Here is a 5865-nt window from a genome sequence, read left to right on the forward strand (position 1 = left end):
GTAGCAGTTGTGTGGTTGTGTTATTGTGGACTAGAAACATGCACATTCATGCTGGGAAGCATCTTGTTGTTGTTGGGAAACTTTTCCTGCAAAGAAAATATGATGATTTCGTCAAAATTCTATTCCTTCAACCTTTTCTGAGCTGAACAGGACACGCGATCATTTCAGTTAGAGCAGAAAAGCTGTTACGACTAACAATCACATCACATCTGATTCAAAACACATTCACGTGTGATTCTAAAGAAGTGCTAACTCTATCACTATAAGCTGTCTTGCTAAAAAGATTTTTTACAGCTACAAACACACTTTGTTTTACATCATTTTTTACTTTGCTTTTTTAAATACTACTTAAAAAGTTTATTTATATATAAGTTTATTTAAAATTATTTATTTATTGACTTAGTAAGAGAAAAAGTCATCAGAATTTAATTAAGAAATTAAACCATCCAGATAAACTGGTAAACTAACCATTTCAGCCCTGTCCTCTGCTGCCCTCTGCTGGCTATGTATCCTTATCACATTTAGTGTGTAAGCTTCATTTATGTTTGAATATGAAATGAAATGAATTCATTTATGTTTCATTTATGTTTGTATTGGAAGCTGTTTAATAGTCAACAGCCAACTTTAGTCTGCTGGATATTAGTTATTTAAAAAAAAAAAAAAAAAAAAAAGTAAGAAGGTTATTGATGTTAGAATCAGTTACGAGACCGATTATGGGTTACTATATTAGAAATGTGGACAAAATGACCATCTCTGAGTGCAGGAATAGTTTTTTACATTTCTAAGCTTCCTAAAGGTAAAATTTTAATAAGTATCTGCCAGTGGAGAAAAACCCTTAGGGTTCCAGACTCTAGAGTATATATAGTATATAGTAAATAATATAGTGTAGTACAGTATAGCACAAAATAGTACTCTTCTTCTTCTTTGTCTTTCGGCTCTTCCCTTTCAGGGGTCGCCACAACGAATCATCTGCCTCCATCTAACCCTATCCTCTGCATCCTCTTCTCTCACACCAACTTACTTCATGTCCTCTCTCACTGCATCCATAAATCTCCTCTTTGGTCTTCCTCTAGACCTCCTGCCTGGCAGTTCAAACCTCAGCATCCTTCTATCGATATATTCACCATCTCTCCTCTGAACATGTCCAAACCACCTTAATCTGGCCTCTCTGACTTTATCTCCTAAACATCTAACATGGGTTGTCCCTTTGATGAACTCATTCTTGATCCTATCCATCCTTGTCACTTCCAAGGAGAACCTCAACATCTTCAGCTCTGCTACCTCCAACTCTGCCTCCTGTCTTTTTTTCGGTGCCGCTGTCTCTAAGCCGTAGAGCATCGCTGGTCTCACCACTGTCCTGTACACCTGAAACTTTTCTCGACCCATTTCAACCCGCCTCTTCACCTCTTTTCCACACTCTCCGTTGCTCTGGACCGTTGACCCTAAGAACTTAAAATCCTGCACCTTCTTTACCTCTGCTCTCTGTATCCTTACCATTTCTCTTGGGTTCCTCTCATTCACACACATGTATTCCGTCTTACTGCGGCTAACCTTCATTCCTCTGCTTTCCAGAGCTCCACCTCTCCAAAGAGCAAACAAAAAGGGGCTTAGAGCCGATCCTTGATGCAGACCCGCCTCCACCTTGAACTCTTCTGTCACACCTACAGCACATCTCATCACTGTCTTACAGCTCTCATACATGTCCTGCACCACTCTAACATACTTCTCTGCCACTCCAGACTTTCTCATACAACACCACAGCTCCTCTCTCGGCACCCTGTCGTACTGTATAGCATACTGTATCATAGCACAGTACACTATAGTATGTTCTAGTATTGTACAGTATAGTATACTAGGCGACACGGTGGCATAGTGGTTAGCACTGTGGCCTTGCACCTCCAGGGTCGAGGATTCAATTTCTACTTTTGGTGTGTGTGTGAGTGTAAGTGTGTGTGTGTGTTTGGATACTGGGGGGCAGTTGCTCGGAGTTCAGGTTATAAGCCCAACTCCTGCCCTGTGGTCGTGTAGTGGTTTGCATTGTGGTCTCTGGTGCTTGAGGTAGCTGGTTCAAAGCTCTGTGTTTGCTTAAAATTTTAGTTCAATTAAAATGAAAAACCCTTTAAAAAAGAACATAGCATGCTTTATTTTTTTTGAGAACACAAATGTATAGATATTCTATAAAAATGACCAGCATCCCTGTAGCTCATGGGGATGAGCCTTGCCTCTAACTCGAAGGGTCTCTGGTTCAAACCCCTGCTAGCACAGCATTTTGCTTCATCACTTGTATTAAATCAGGGTTGAGAATGTGCAGTGATTAAAAATAAATAAAGTCTGTGATTCTGTAGCTCATAGGGACAAGCATGGCCTTTAGCAGTTGAACTGGCTGATTCAAACCTCAGGCAGACCTGCTTTATCAAGAGATCAGAGTTCCAAAGGTAAAGGGGGCAAAAGTATGTTGCCCAATAACTTCTATAATTGAGTGTTTGTCTCTTGAAAGACAGGTTGCTGATTTAAACCCCTGTCTGGGCTTTAGCTCACAGTTAAGAACACAAAGTTGAAGGTTCTATAACTTAAAACAGCAGGTAGTTATAAGAACCTATAGCTCATGTGGATGAGTGTTTGCCTCTGGGTTGAGAGGTTTTTGCTTTTTCTTTATGTCAGAGGTAAGAAAACAAAAATCTAAAAAGGCAAGTAAAGTTCTGGAGCTCATGTGGATGAACAACCTCCCTTGGGTTGCGATGTTGTTTCGTTCAAACCCCACAGATAACTCATTTGGCTTATTCTTTAGGTTGGAGTTAAAGCTACAAAGGTTCTATAAAACAGCGTTTTATTGTGAGATCCTGTAGCTCATATGGGTGAGTATTCCCTCTGGTTGCTGGTTCAAACCCAATTGTGAGCTCTTTTTTCTTAATGGCAGGATAAGAACAGAATGTTAAAGGCTTTAGAAAGAAAAGCACAAGCATCAGGTCCTGTAGCTCATGTGAATAAGCAGCATATTATTGGGTGTGAGGTTGTTGGTTCAAACCCCGTTGAGGGATCTGTTAACTTTAGCCTTAGTTTAGAGTTAAAACTCAAAGTTAAAAGTTCTATAAAATAAAAAAAGAAAAGGCTGTAACTGTGAGTTCCTGTAGCTCATAAGGGTGAGCACTTGCCTCTGGGTTAAGAGGGTTGCTGGTTCAAACCCCAGCCAGGACTCCAGGATTAGTGTGTAGACGGTTCAGGAATGAATGGCAGGAAGTGGAAGGTGCTGGTAGGCTGCAGGGCATAACCTGAGGGGGGGTAATTCCGGGCAACTGCCCCCCCAGTGTCCCAACTGAGGAAAATAAGGGGTTATGCAGCATTAAGAGAAAGGTTCGACTTATATTATGCAAAAACTAAGGAGCGCTGTTAAAAACCTATCACCCACAATTTCTCTACTGTCCTCCAGCAGTATTTTTCTCAACCCCCACCTCCACTTTTCCCTCAGACACATTACATCCCAGGGACAGGCTGGATTTGAACCTTCAACCTTCACCATCAACATCAAGGCATTTACCACCAGCATCGAGGCATTTACCACTACACCATCAAGTCCCACACCACCTGGCCACAGCTACAAGGCCTTTGACTTAAAAAATGACAACCAAAAAAAGAGAGAACATAAGAATAAGGAGTACGCGCACCTGTCCTGTGATGGTGTAGCAGTTTGCACTGTGCTCGCATATTAATATGTTTAGTGGCCAACAAACTGACATTATTTGGTGTAGAGACTGTCAACATTCTCTAAAGGCAAGGACACCAGATCTCCTACCACCCAAGCCTCACACATACACTCTGGTGTTCTGGGACGTTTGTCTTTTAAAATGTCCACCCAAAAAGGGAAAAAATCTCTTACTATAAAAGTTGAGGTTAATCAGGGATACATCAATGGACACTATTCACACACATTTACACCTGGGGCAATTTAGAGAAGTCAATCCACCAACAAGCTGGAATTACAACCTGAAACTGAACCAGACTTAAAGAAGGAGTCAGGGATTCTGGTTTATAGCACTACAAGTTTAGCTTAATGCTAAGCAATTATATGTGAATTTCCTCCTAGTGGAAAACAAACAGAGATGAGCGCTTTATTCTTATTTTTAACTTCTCAGCTGTAGATGTTGAATTTGTCAGAAACATAAAAATCCAGACTTTAAATAAATCATTTGTATTTTTTTTATTGGTCTTTAATCAAAATTGAGGTGTCTGTAAGTACATTACCGTAGGGCTTAGTAGTTATAGTGTTAATAAGTTTGTTGCCCAGAACCGAGTTGATTTTTAAGTGTTGTGGAATTTGGCCTCATTGTGCTCTCGCTCTGGATGACAAATATCACAGATCAGGAAGATTCACAGATCAGGAAGATTCACAGATCAGGAAGATTCATAATGACTAAAACCTATAGTAATCCACTTATATACACATCAGCTTCGATTTAAGATAGATTTGAAAACCCAAACTATCCCTTTAAACACTAACTGGAAACGTGATCAGCATTATTAAGTTTCATCAACGGAATCATGTTTCATTAAATAAATGAAAAGTCCAACAAATATTATTTATTATTATGTATCATTTTCTAAACTCTCTATTGTTTTACTGACTGATTGCTTGGCAGATCAGGTCTTCATTATTTTTTAGACTTGGTGCCAGATGACAGCTTTGTTTCTAGCATCTGCTGAAACAAACCTGCTGGGACAAAAACAGTCAGAAGCCTCCAATAATAAGAAAAAAGTCATTCATTTCTTTCCTTCTTGCTGACTGCAGATCTGTAATAAACTATTTTAGTTGTTTATTAAGCTGGGCAATTTGCAGAAATGTAATAAAAATAAAAGCTGACATTTATACAAGATTAAAAAAAATAATTTCTTTATATTTTTATATTAGTTTTTCTGAATTTCAAAGATATAGAATCAAGATTAGAGGCTTTTTTCGAAGTACAAAGCTCTCATTTTTATATGTAGAAATTTACTTGGACAATGTGCGTCACAATCACACTCAGTCAATTCTAAATAACTATTGGCACTTAATTAAATTTAATTAAAATTAGTCCTGGAACATAATTGAACTTGTATGAAAAACATCAATAGCATAACAAAAACCTTTCTAAAAACATTTGCTACAAAAATCAACAATTGGAATATTGGAATTGGAACTGTAATATGAACTTTTTTGGCTCCAATACTTCCAGAGCTGAGCGTATAGGAGAACTCACCATCAAGTGCATCTGTGATACAATATCCATCCTCAACCAGGAAAAATGAATAAATGGGAAAGTGTACAAATCAATAAACTGATTAGTTTAAAATAAATAAATAAATAAATAAATAAAATAAAAAACATCACAACCCCACCCACTTTTTCTTTTATATTTTTGAAATAGTTCATGAAATAGTCATAAAATATTTTTTTCATTAATTGCTTCTCAATTTCTGAAGACTATGAGAGAATTTGAAAAAGAGTTATTAAAAAAAAACATTTAAATCTGAAAATTTCCTTTTATTTTTAAAAATCATTTAGGGGCATCAAATCACGTTTTGAGAGGAAAGAATAAATGTTTCAAATGGACAATATTCTCTCTACTTATTTGATAGGAAAAAAATAATAATTGCGAGTCATTTTGATATTGTACAAAATTGAGGACAAGATGGTAATAATTTCGGAGTTACCTCCATATACAGGGCAGCTGATGCTTTCAGACAGTGTCGAATGTATTTTTTTCTTATGACAGCATAAAAAAAGTTATTACCCAGGAGCTTTATATGAATGATGATCAATGAATGTCCGATAAATCATAATAAAAAAGTGACAAACAGAAGACTTGAGGACTGGAAGAAAAACACCAGCAA

Source organism: Clarias gariepinus, chromosome 3 (genome assembly GCF_024256425.1).
Source record: "Clarias gariepinus isolate MV-2021 ecotype Netherlands chromosome 3, CGAR_prim_01v2, whole genome shotgun sequence".
NCBI classification, from domain to species: Eukaryota; Metazoa; Chordata; class Actinopteri; order Siluriformes; family Clariidae; genus Clarias; species Clarias gariepinus.